This window comes from Lissotriton helveticus, chromosome 11 (genome assembly GCF_964261635.1).
Source record: "Lissotriton helveticus chromosome 11, aLisHel1.1, whole genome shotgun sequence".
NCBI classification, from domain to species: Eukaryota; Metazoa; Chordata; class Amphibia; order Caudata; family Salamandridae; genus Lissotriton; species Lissotriton helveticus.
In genome coordinates this window covers 198,257,948-198,271,893 of record NC_136072.1, presented here as the reverse complement: position 1 = coordinate 198,271,893, position 13,946 = coordinate 198,257,948, and the positions used below count along the sequence as shown (strand labels likewise).

Sequence of the window (13,946 nt, the reverse complement as noted above, 5' to 3'; positions counted from 1 at the left end):
GTCAGCCAGAAGATCGTGAGGAGCTTCGTGTGGAAATTCCGGAGGACGGCCAACCACCTCATCGACCCCTGCATGTCGACGTGGTCCGAAGGTCTTTGCTGCGAGGTTCCCCGCTTCCCGACGGCTACAAGGACTGCTGCCCTGGCTATCGCCCTGATTTGGACCCTTGAAGTTTTTGGTAGAGCGAAACACTGAGACGAGTCTTCTGGTGACGTCATCGATATTTTCAGTTAAGTATAAGTGGAGCGTCTCCCAGTCCTTAGTTGGACTTACTTTGTGGTATCTTTGGGATACAAAAGGTTTTGTATTGGTACTTGCAAGCACCATAACCGAAGGACTCGTGTATTCACGAGAAATATCGTAATCGATAATCCTTTGAAGTTTGGAACTAGACTAGAGAGCGAAGATGCCTAGTCTTAGACTTGGGAATTTGTTTTGTCTTGGTAATAATAGGGACTCCCGACTGGAGGACTCATGTCCGGTTCCTCCAGTTGGAACTCCGACTTACGAACTGTATGTAAAACATGGGGTAGGCCCCATCACTTACAACGAAGTATGGATTAAATACACCAGGAAAGATGGTGTTTTAAAATGGCCCCAATATGGTAGCTTTGATTCTGAAATCTTAGACAACCTTGAAGTTAAACTCTTCAAAAAGAAAGCCCGGCCGGCGATGTTTGACTCTTTCTGCTTATGGCGTAAAGAAGCCAAACAAAAAGAAATTAAGTTAGCTAAGAAAAATAAGAGAGAAGGGGGACTTTCAGTAATGCAAGCTGCTGTGCAGTTTAAAGATAATGAGGAAGAGCAGATGAATGAGCAGTTGCACAGGCAATGTAAAATGGCAATAGATAAGTGTTATCCAGTTTTGCCGTCTCTTCAGCAAGAGGCAGCAAAAGAACGTGAAAAAGACCCATTAATGTCGCATTTGCTAAATTCACCACCCCCCTATGCGCAGAATGCCACAGCACCCCCGCAACCTTTAGTTGCGCAAACTACGCCTCCTGCTCCTCCACAGCACTCACCAGCTGTTCTTCAGCTGGCTCCTACTTCTTCGGTGCAGCCTTCTCCAGGCCCACCGACCACTTTTGTTTCACCTGTGTTTTCTACAATTTTGCCTACTGCACTTTTTACGTCTCCTAATGCTCCCTCTACGATTTTGCCTAGTGCCCCCTCTATTTCCCCTGATACCTCTTCTGCTATCTCTACCCCCGCCTTATCTCACCCCGTTTTTCCATCTGTTTGTCCTTCAGTTTCACCTTCCATTCGGCAGAAAATGGCCAGCACTGTTACTAATCTTCTTTTACCTCTTTTCGGGTCGCCTGCTACGACCCCTAACATAGGAAGAAGACAGTTGCGAAGTCAACTGCCTGATTATCAAGAGAGAGATTCACTGAATAATTTAGCTCGGAAATGGGTCATGGACACTGCAAAATATGATGTACAGTCTGTCATGGAAGTCTTCCATCAATGGGAAGCAGCGACACAGAGATATGTTTTCGAACAGATGTGTGTTTTTCTTGGCGAGGATTTAGAAGACAATGATCAAGACTGCATCCCACAAGAGATGTGTCGTGTACGGTTTAAGTTTGGAGAGGGTATGATTGTAGGTCCAGATGTGGAGAAAGCAGTTGAAATGTTGTTATCATATCGGAGTAAGGGAAGCAGTTCTGGGTCACCATCTGAATCTAATACATCCAGTAGGAAAAAGGCGCGACAATACCCTATGAGAGAAGTTCCCCCACAATGGAGGGAGGGTGACACGACTGCTGTCCCACCTATTCTGCCACATTTCCAGCGTGTATGGGTACATGTCCCATGGAAGCGAGCTGAAGTTTTAGCACTCAAACAAACATTACCAGATCCACGTAAAAATCCTGCAGGGTACTATAAAGAATTGTCACAAACTGCTGGGTCATGTATAATGAATTTAGCCGATATCGATATGTTATTTGGGAATGTTGTTCCACAGCCTTTATGGGGTAAAATTCGTCATGTAGATCATGACCAGGAATTGGGTGACACGTGGGCTAATATTACTGCTGCAGATGCCCGACAAGTTGGTGGCGCCAAGCCTGAGCCTTTGATAGCAGAACTCCCTGGTAGAATAGTAGATTACATGAAAACGATAATGCCTGCAATACGCGTAAATTGGGATAAGTTGTCTGCATGCAAGCAAAAGAAAGAAGAAACTGTTTCAGATTTCTTCACCAGATTTGAAGAAACATTCGTTGACCACAGCGGTAAGCATGGGCGGATTTTGCGGATCCACGATTCGCGGATCCAGCGGATTCACGGATCGTGGATCCGCAAAATCCGCGGATTCAGCGGATTTGCGGATTTTGGGGGCGGGGCTTCCTCGAGCGTGTGGGCGGGGCCAAACGGACGGGGCTTCCACGCGAGCGCACATGCCTCTTGTGTGTCTAAAAGGTGACAGACCGATCAGAGCAGCAGATTAAGAGACAGAAGCCCCTGGTCACAGGAACAGCACGGGGGTTGCGCTCGTGAAAGTCAAAGATGCCCAGCCTCCCGTTTTGTTTTGGGCTGCTGAATGAGTCACTGCATTTGCGCTTCAACTAGTTCCAGCGACCAAGTGTGTGTCACTATGCAATCGCGCCGAAGTGCGCAGGGGTCCCTTGAGTGAAATGTCCATCATAGTGGGTAAATGGCGGGAAGACGGTGCACACCTCGAGTGTGTGGGCGGGGCCAAACGGACAGGGCGTCCATGCGAGCATGCCTCTTGTGTGTATAAAAGGTCAGAGACCGATCAGAGCAGCAGATTTATTATTTAATTGTGCCAGGACCGTCGTGCCCGAATGAACCCTGCCCTTCATATTTATTCAAGAAGACACCACTGTTGAAGTAATTTACGATGGCGCCGGCAAGCTGCCAGCGCCATCCTGCAAAAGTTACTTAATTAGCTTCAACAGGAAGCTCCAACTGCTAAAATAAAGCAGGCGCTCGAGCCCCTGCTGTATCTTATCTGTTAGAGCTTCCTGTTGAAGCTAATTAAGTAACAATTGCAGGATGGGCGCTGGCAGCTTGCCGGCGCCATCGTTAATTAGGCGCGCTTGAACTTTTGACCGCAAAATCCGCTCCGATCGCGGATTGCGGATTTTCGGCAAATCCGCGAGAGTTCGCGGATCGCGGATTTGCCGAAAATCCGCAAAATCCGCGATCGGAGCGGATTTTGCGCTCATGCTTACACAGCGGTCAAGATATGACCACAGAAGGTGGTCAGAGATTGTTTGTCGATAAATTCGTGCACAATCTGCTTCCAGAATTGTGTAAAAAATTAAAAGATTCAGAAAGTTCTTGGGCAGTCTCATCTTCAGCCCAGATATTGGCTACCGCACAATATTACGAGAATAGGGACAAAGATGAGAAAGATAAAGTAGAAAAGAAAACTAGAGAACTAAAAACGAAGGTTTTGCTACAGCAAGCCTATCCGCCACGTGGTGGTGGTAATCAAAATAATAATGGTCAGAATCACTACCAAAATACTTTTCAGCAGCCTCAACAGTATCAGAGAAACTCGCAAAGATTCGATTACACTCAACCCCGTGTAGGTCCCAACCAGTGTTTATATTGCAAACAAGAGGGTCATTACAAGTATAATTGTCCTGCCCTATCACAACGTGCAAATGGAGTTTCTGGTGTTAGAGGTCGTGGCAGTCAGCAAGCACCTAGAGGTAGAGGGCGTGGAAACGCCCCTCAGGACACACGTCCCCTTCCACCACAAAACTCTATGAATAGGTTTGATCAGCAAAATAACGTATCTGACAGGACCGCTCAATACTATGTTGAAGATTATTACACAGAAAATGAGCAGTGGGAGAATGATGATTGCTAGGACAGCCATAGACAAAGAGAGGGAGTTGTTTCAGTTCCAGTAGATCAGAGTGGACCTTACGTTGAGGTGATTACATCAGGTGTGTCAGAACCTTTTCTGTTGGATACTGGTGCTACAAAGAGTTCTATTATGCACTCCAAACTCCCTGGCGCACCTTTGTCTGGCGAAATGAACGTTTCTGTAGGTTTTTCTGGCGCCCCGGTTAGAAATCCGATTTCTGACCCTTTATCTCTTTCTGTTGGTCCTTGTGAATTCGGAGCACCCCTTATTCTGACAACAGGTTGTGGTAAAAATTTGCTAGGATTAGATTTGCTAAAAAGATTGTATGCGACTTTGTACTGTTCTCCTTCAGGAGTACAACTTACTTTAGGCAAGAAAGTGGTTTCTCCTATGTATTTGTCGAGAGATGCACTTCCAGTGGAATTGTCACTTCTCCCAGATATTCTTTGGGCTACTGGTCCTAATGATGTAGGTCTTTTAGAAATTCCACCATATGTTGTAACATTGAAGTCGAATGTCAAAATGCCACGAATTCCCCAATACAGAATATCTAATAAGGGTGAAAAAGCTTTGCTAGCGATTGTTTACGAATTGATTGAAAAGGATGTGATTGAAGAAACACGAGGCAATGTTTGCAATAGTCCTGTTCTGCCTGTTTTAAAACGAACTGACCCTTCTCAGCCACCTGTGTACAGATTCGTGATTGATCTTCGAGAAGTAAATAAGATAGTTGTGCCACAATTTCCAGTTGTCCCCGACATTACCACATTATTGACTATGATTCCAGCTTCTGCTTCGTGGTTTTCAGTGATTGACCTAAAGAATGCTTTCTTCAGCATCCCAATTGCTGAGGAGAGCAGGGACATTTTTTCCTTCAGTTTAGGAGGTCGAAGCTTCCGCTTTAAACGCGCTCCTCAAGGCTACTGTGAAAGCCCCTCAATATGCAGTCAAGCTCTGAAAACACAGCTTGACACGATTGTTTTGCCAAAAGGTGCCACTCTTGTACAGTATGTGGACGATTTGCTCATTGCTGCAGATACTGAGAAAATTTGTAAAAAGGCCACATTGACATTATTGCGTCATCTGTGTGATCTGCATCACAAGGTGTCACTTTCCAAGCTTCAATATTGCCGACAAGTAGTGACCTACTTAGGTCACCTCTTATCGAAGGAGGGAAGGAAGTTGACCCCAGAAAGAATTCAGGCAATAGCGAAATTGAGTGTGCCAAGAACACAGAGAGAAGTATGTGCTTTCTTGGGCATTACATCGTACTGTAGACAGTGGATTCCAAATTTTTCGTTATTGGCCAAACCCTTGGTGGCATTAACGTGTAAAAATACACCCAATCCCATTCCTTGGTCTGAACAGTGTCAGAAAAGTTTTCTCGAATTACGCACAGCATTATGTTCGGCTCCTGTGTTAGGTACCCCCAACTACAGTAAGCCTTTCACATTGTATGTCCACGAGAAGGAGGGCTGTGCATTGTCTGTGCTGACTCAGTTATTCGGAGATAGACAGCGGCCATGCGCCTATTTTTCGTCAACTTTGGATCCGGTAGCACGAGCATTGCCAAGTTGTTTAAGGGCCATAGCAGCAGCAGCTGTTTCTATTTGACAGTCTGCAGGTCTAGTAATGAATAATACACTAATCGTGATGGTCCCGCATGCAGTAGACACATTGTTAAATAGGACCAAGACACAGCACTTAACTAGTGCTCGACTGTCCAGCTATGAATTGACGCTGCTAGCGAGCCATGTGCATATAAAAAGGTGCAGTACCTTGAATCTAGCCACGTTGTTACCAATTGCAGAGGAATCGGATGCTTTAGAACAGCACGATTGTTTCCTCACAACAGAGGAAGAGACAAAAGGGAGAGTGGATTTATTTGACACTCCTCTTGCTGAATGTGATGGTACATTATGGGTAGATGGTTCATGCTTTAAGCTCCCAAATGGGAATGTGACTGCAGCATATGCTGTCACAACTTTGCACACAGTCGTTGAAACTGCGCGAATACCACATGGTTCAGCTCAGGCCGCAGAATTAGTCGCACTTACGAGAGCATGTGTATTGTCTAGAGGAATGAGAGTGACTGTCTACACTGATAGTCAGTATGCGTTTGGAGTGGCTCACAGTTTTGGACGATTGTGGAGAGAACGTGGATTCCTGACTTCGCACGGAGCTAAGATTCAGCATGGTCAGTTGGTGAATGAGCTTCTTGAATCACTGACCTTGCCCCTGCAAATGGCGATTGTGAAATGTAGTGCTCACAAGAAGGTGACTGATGATGTTGGTCGTGGAAATGCATTTGCTGATGAGACCGCTAAGGAAACTGCAAAGAATGTAATAAGCTGAATGTATGTTGCAGGCCCTGAAAGATGGACTGGTGAGGTTGGAATATGTGAGGACACGATAGAGAGTGTGAAGTCCATCCAAGCTGAGGCCACAGAGAAAGAGTTGAGCAGGTGGAGAGAAAGTACAGGGAGAATGGATTCAAATGGTTGTTGGGTTGATTTGACAGAGCATCAGAGATGGTTGTTACCCGATGCATATGTGCTTGCAGTGGTTACAATGGCTCATGGAATGGCTCATATCAGCGTGAAAGGGATTTGCGAGTTGTTGGCCCCAGTATGGAAGAATGCAGGGATTCCCAAGTGTGCAGAGAATGTTGTCAAGAATTGCATGGTATGTCTGAAGCACAACCCTGGTAGGGGAACCCCAACTCCAGCTGGTCATTTTGCACCTCCTACGTATCCGTTCGAGGTTTTGCAGCTAGATTTCATACATATGGAGAGGTGCAACAACTTAAAATACGTGCTTGTTGTTGTTTGTGCCTTCTCAAGATGGGTAGAAGCCTATCCCCTAAAAGACAATACTGCCTTGTCCACAGCGAAAGCCCTTGTAAAAGAGTACTTCCCCAGGTTTGGAATGCCTAGAATGGTCTGGTCTGACAACGGAAGTGAATTTGTGGGTTGTGTGATGAAAAGAGTGTGTGAAGGGCTAGGCATTAGGCAGAAGTTCCACGCTGCAAATCACCCCCAATCAGCTGGATTAGTAGAATGTTATAATGGCACGCTAAAACTTAAATTGGCCAAAATCCAAGCGAGCACAGGTCTTAAATGGCCTGACGCTCTACCCTTAGCACTCCTATCCACCAGAATGACTGTGCATTCGCGAGTGAAACTCAGCCCTTATGAAATTGTCTTTGGCCGGCCAGCCAACATATGGGGAGTGCCTAGGCCCACGAAGTTCAGCGAGCTGCAACACCCTATTTTGCTTGATTACTTGTATGAATTGACGGCTAAATTGCGTGTTTTGCATCAACAGGTCCACAACACCCTGCCTCCGGTCTCTGAGACTCCAGGTCACTCCATTGTCCCTGGATCCTGGATTCTCATAAAAAACTTTCAGAGGACAAAGAACGACCAGCCCAGGTGGACCGGGCCGCACCTCGTCCTTCTTTCCACAAGGTCAGCAGTTCGAGTGGAGGGGAATGCCAACTGGATCCACGGGGTCCATTGCAAGAGAATCCCTTCGCCTCCGCCACATGACCAATGGGTCCAGAATGGTGGCACTGACTCAGAGCTCACAACTGATGACCGTGTAAAAGAAACTAACCCTGATTGTGAAAGCGAGAACATTTTTCAAGAAACTGTGCCACCACCAGAACAATTGAACTCTTTGGAACCTGAACTCCTGTTTCAGGACCAGACAGTACCAGGGAAAAGACGTTACAATCTGAGACCGAGAAAAACGAACTGATAAGAGTGATTCTTTTTTATGATTTTGAGACCAAGACCTATGGACTAATAAATTCCTTTTTTTCTCCCAAATACCTTTTTGTGCAGCTCTCCCATTTAGGAAACTTGCTTATTTTTGTTTTTTGACCCGCCATCCGGGTTCCGCTGCTAGGGCTGCAATTGGTTAAAGTCTTCGGAAGTGCAGCCAACGACGTTAGGTCGGTGGTTCTGGTCGGTCCAAGGGAGTTGCCCTAGACTGACAGAAGCACTCCTTAGCAGAATCAACCTCCTCGTCGCGGGCAGCACCTTAGAGAGGATGGAGTTTCCTGATGTGGAGAGACCTGCCAAACAAATGAACTTTAAGCAGAGCCTATGTAACACAATGACAAAGAAAAGTTTTATAATATTGTGTATTTTTATGCTATCCAGCGTAATGATCTTTTTGATAAGTTATGTTTTACTCTCTTTCCATGTAACATTTGCGCCCACTGCATCACCCATACCTCCTCCTACTGTTTCCTCTCATTCTTTCCACCCTCTGCCTGACCACGAATCCAATAGAAGGTTAGAATTCATTAATAACTCCTTCGTTCAGTTATTACACCAACACCAACTTGTAATGAACACAACTAACTGTTGGGTGTGTGGTCTCATGCCTCACACAACGGATAAAGGTATCCCCTATTTGGTCCTGCCATTTAGTCACAATGGTTCAGTATGGGCATACAGGACAATGTTCATATATGCACGAGAAGTCCAACCCCTACGTTCTGTAAAAGACAACCTCAAGACTAGCGCCCTAGTCAAAGGTATAGTTGACATGATCAAGGAAGTAACTTCTTATGAAGATACTCCGGATGATGAGATACTTGCATATGTAGGTTGGAACGTGACCGGATATGGCACTACATTAAGTGAGAAACAGCAAGCCAAAAGATCGTCCCCTATCTGGATCGTACCCCATCAAGGTCACCTGTGTCTGCAAGGTATTGGCAAGAATCACAGAGCTCAGCTAGGGAAGAGTATCTGTACAGAAACGTATGTTTTTGGATCTCAGACTTCCCCTGCGTTTTTAGCCGCTAAGGGTACTTATTTCATCTGCCATGATAGGGCCTATAAATGGTTGCCCCCTGACTTCTCGGGTTCATGTTTTGTTTCATTCCTGTTACCTCCCACCTACACAGCAGCGGCGGATTACCACCGGACAAGGGTAGTTAGAGGTGTTTTGAGTAAAGAAGACACTGCAGGTCAAGAATTTGGGGACTTTGCAAAGGGTTTTCTTCCGTTCTGGGGATCCATGGCTAACAGTAGAAACATAAGGCAATTAACAAGGGTAGTTGAATCCACCGTGATTGAAACTGCTGGTGCCCTTAGTAACCTGACTGCTGAGCTCCAGTCGGATCGACTTATGACCCTTCAGAACCGGGTCGCTTTGGATGTAATACTTGCGGACCGAGGTGGAGTATGCAAATTGATCCAGTCTAGTTGTTGCATTTTCATCCCAGATAATGCTCCAACCGTGTACAGGGCCATCTCCAAACTACATAAGATTTCTGAATCCATTCATGTGGATAAAGGAGATTGGTCGCTAATGGGATGGTTCTGGGAACTGATATCTGCCTGGGGATGGAAAATTCTGATGGTCATTGGGATGGTCTTAGCCATTCTTTTCCTGTTCTGCCTATGCATACAGTGTGCTCCTGCAATATGTGGCCTCTGTGTTACATCATGTGTAAGGAAGCCTGTGTCAAGAGATGAACTAAGCACTAGAATGATGTTACAGCAACATCTCAATGACTTTACGAATATCGATCTGGACTCAGACTAACATGAGGATAGATTAATTGCCTATGTAAGGGCAAAAGGAGGGATTGAGGTTCTGAAAATCTGGATTCGTATAATTATACTGAACTCGAGAAATAAAACTTCGTCGAAAGATGACGAATTTGGTATCAAAAGACCGAGAATGACGAGTACATCATGTACATGTATTTTCAGCATACTCGAGTGACGATTTCTCCTCGAAATCGTCATTTACATTCTGAACCCTTGGCTCCCATTTATATGTTGCCCTTTACATAGGCCTTAATCCAGTTGAATTTGATTCACAAGGACACATACTCCTTAATCGACTTTTCCCTGACCTCAGTACAAGTTGGAACCATTGCCCCAGGCCGAACTCGTTAGGTCAGTTCCCTCCCAGTGGCCGAGCAAGATAGCATCTAGGCTCAACAAACCATAAAACCATTTCAGCGCGCACACCTGCCATATCTCGCTCACATCTATCTCCACTCTTTTGCTTCACTTACTTTATGGTGGGGAGGTGCCCGTTTTTATTAGGGGACCTGTGATATCTGATGAAATGTTGGGCCTTGCCAAATGATTTGTTGTCGGCAACACGAAGTGAAATATGGACATGTCATCATGACTCTGCTTTTTCTTTGAACCAGAATATGTTAACTATTTACTTTACAACCAAGAATGTTTTGCCTAGGGCCTAGAATCGTGTATAAAAAGAGAAGCCTGACTTTGTAAAAGTGTGCAGTCTCCTGAGAACATACCCGTATTGTACTTCTAGGACACCTGTTACCTTGGTTGCAGCCAATAAACTAATCTTTGACTTCACCTAGAAGACTCTGAAGTTTCTGTAGGTCTGGATCAGGAAGAACCCGAGGTCTCTGGGTGTTGATTCCCTGGCACCGCTGGGTTACCGGTTCTGTGCCGGTTCTTAACCCCTTCGATGCTCATGACGGAACGGTTCCGTCATGAGCTACGGTTGAGCTGTGCTCATGACGGAACCGTTCCGTCATGACCACGCCCGTTTTTATTAGGGCCCAGCACCGGAGGGGGAATCGCGGTCGCGCTGAAGAGGTTAAAAACCCAGTACCTCAGTATTTGGGTAGCAAAGTATATGATCTTGTCAAGTAATCAAATAAGTAAATGGGGATGACCACTAGAAGGCTACGTCAGTAGTCCACTCAACTGAATGCCAAGGAATTCCAAAGTATTTTGGCTGTTTTGAATGGTTTGGTATATGTGAATATCTTACATATGTTGCTGCACTGAAATCATGCTGTGCTAAGTGTGCTGGTAATGAAGGTGTGCGATTTTTATTGAAGGGATAAAGAACATCAAGGTTTCTGTCTGAAGAAACACATTTTGAAGAGTCCTATGGAAGACATATAGAGTCATTAAGTAGGGTGGGTGCAGTTGAAGAGGAGAAGTGTAAAACCTTAGTTTTAGAAGAATTCAGCTCAAGTGATCTAAAAGCCATATGGTGCTGGGTGGTAGTGAAAGATGCTTGATTGGATCGGAGGTGTTGGAATGAGATAGTTTGGATGTCATCAGCTTAAACATTATGTAAGAATTCATATGAAATTATAACATTGCCAAGAGAAGTTGTATAGAGGGACCAGTGTATTGGGCCAGGGATGGAGCTTTGTGAGATACCCACTGGAATCGGGGATGGCGCTGATGTCTTTGAGTTCCAGCTGACTGTGAAGCCGTGTCCAGAGAGGTAAAGTGAATAATTTGTCTACTAACCCTGTATTGCCTAGAGAATATGGAAAGTAGAGTAAAATAAGATAATCAACAATACTCATGGAGACATATAGATCCAAGAGTTTTAGGATGGAAGAAGTAAAACTGCAATGGGCATTGTTGATAAAGTTAAAGAAATGTGAGAGGTCATCATCATCATCAAACTTTATTCGGTTTTTCAAATAAAACCATAAAAGTCATACAAGCATCGATAAAAACTTCACTTAAGTACAAAATTGCACTACAGTACATCCCGTGTGGTCTAATTACAGAGTAAGATGTATTAATCCCAATGCCAAGGTTAGTCGCAGCTTGATGTAAGCCTACTAGTGGCCCTTAAAAAGCTAAACGTGTACAAGACGGTGTAATTAGAGAGAAGTTGTAAAAAAATAAAAGCAGGTCTCACCCTCCTAAAACAAGCCTTATTAAGAATAGGGATAATAAAAGACTTTCTGGGAACCTCATAAAAGCTACAAAACATTAAAAAACGCATCATGTCCTGAGGAGACTTACCTTCGCAGCCACAGGGCATGATGCGCTGTCCTCTGTGAACACCATGTGGTTGTGCCAGGAGATAGTGAAAAAAAATCTAACCGAAATCTAGTCAATAGAAAGCGATCATGAATGCTTTTGAGACCTTAAAGATATGGTTCAGTAGTTAATACCGTTTTTAGTGCGATATACCTAAGCACACTGGGCTTGCACAGCTCTGTTTCCTCTCTGTCACAGCAACGCTGTCTAAGAAAACACACTTTAGCACGGGTTAAGTCCCTCTTACATATGGTCTCGGGGTTATGAAATAGTGCTGCCCTTCATAGCCCACAGAGGCCTACTCTTCTGTACTAGAGCCATTGGAAGCGAGTGACATAGTCATTAGAAAGACAGTCCTTTAAGATGTCCTTGCTAAGAGCATTTTCTTGCTTGGCCCAGAACTTTAACAACAATGCAGGTGGGCGGAAAGCCAATTCATCTGAGAGGAAGGCTATCCCCAGCTCTTCATGCCCAACATAGGACGGGGTACTTTGCTGTACTGAAAGTACCCAACTCAGGAAAATATTTTCTGCAATTTGCAGGGCCTCCAACCCAATATGACCCCATATCTCGCACCCAGAACTGGCCTTTGCAATGCATTTTGTTCTGTTAATCTTCAAAAGGTCCCCTATCAGCCCCCTCCCCATTCTAGAAGCATAATTAAAGACAGATGTAGTTGCTCTGACCAGATCCCCTTTCTTACAAGTGGTCAAAGGGCCCCAACTCAAGGTGCCGTCACGGACTACACCAAGATAGGATAAACATTTGTCTTGGGTATTGACAAAGTTCCTATCTTAAAAATAAACTGCTTAGCCGTGCGAGTTCCCATCTGCATGACAAAGGATTTAGTATGATTAACCATCAGGTTCAGGTTCTCCATGAAATGGACAAAGGAGTTCAACAGGAGTTGTAAACCCCTGGCTGTCCTCGCCATGAGGAGAGCCTCGTCTACATATAGAAGAACCCGCAGGCTACACTTACCCACCTGTGGGTAATCAGCTTTTTTTTTTTTTATATTTCTTTTTATTAAATCATAAAACACACATACAAATCAAAAAATAAAATCTCAGGGAAGCCAGAACATTACAATATTTTGGTGCGAGAAGAAAGGATTACATTGTCACATTGAAAACCTCAGGGATCGGTGGTGTCGGGCACATCTTCATCAAGGTTAGGCTCAGGGGGGGCACAGGTATCACCCCTATAACTGTTCCATGGTCCCCAAATCTTCCCCCACTTACGAGGGCATTCCCTGGCTACGTATACCGACTTTTCACGCACCATACACCAGTCTAGGTCCTCGGCCCACTTAGTGACCCCCGGCGCCTGGCTGGCGCCCCAGAGCTGAGCGATGTTGCGTTTGGCAATCATGTTCGCACTGTCTCTGGGGCTCACTTAAATCAGACGGTTCCCAAACATTCAACAAACAACGTCTAGCCTCGGGCTTTATCACTGTGCCCAACGCCTGGCTCATCTCCACATGTGTGGTCGACCAAAAGCTCTGCACTCGATCACAATGCCACAGCGTATGCATTAGGGTACCATCTTCCACACATCCCCTCCGGCACGCACCACTATCAGCACGTCCCATTCGAACCAGACGCTGCCCAGTAATATATGATCTATGCAGGACCTTCAGCTGAACCAACCTCAGGCGCATCTGAATCCCCACCTCCCTAGGAGAGGCCACCTGCTATCCAGTCCTCATCGTCTAGTTCCAAACCATCCTCCCACCACTGGGCCCTGATCTTCCGCAGCGGATCCTCTGAATGATTCACCAGCTTACGGTATATCAGGGAGATCGTCTTTTCAGGGATATGTCCATCTAGCACTCGGTCCTCCAGAGGCGCCACCGCCGGAAGAACCGTACCCTTAGGGACATGTGTATCTAATGAGTGGCGCACCTGTAGGTATCTAAAATACTTGTTTCGGTGTAGTTGGTACTGGGCCACTAAGGACTCGAACGTGTGCACTGTGCCCTTTTTCCAAACATCTCCAATCTTCACTATGACAATCAGGTCCCACTTGTCAAAGCCCTTAGATTTCCACATACTGCCCAACTTCTCTGAATTCAATAAAGGGGTGGCGAGTGTAAGTCTACCCTCCCACCCCAGACATTTATTAGCGCTATGCCAGACACGGACAGCGTGGTCAGTGGGGCCCGTCAGCGGGAATCTGCGCGGCCTAGAGTATAAAGCCCTCTCCAGCGAACCACCCGGCCCCTGACCACGATCCATTGCATAGCCAGGGTCCCCAGGGATACCGTATATTATATTGTTCACTGC

At 45.5% G+C, this 13,946-nt stretch overlaps 1 pseudogene; it reads right to left on the bottom strand.

Annotated features, from left to right (window-relative positions):
* The window catches only part of LOC144790767 (E3 ubiquitin-protein ligase makorin-1 pseudogene), a 33,388-nt pseudogene extending 20,356 nt beyond the window's left edge, over positions 1-13,032 (bottom strand).
* Between the last annotated feature and the right edge of the window lie 914 nt (positions 13,033-13,946).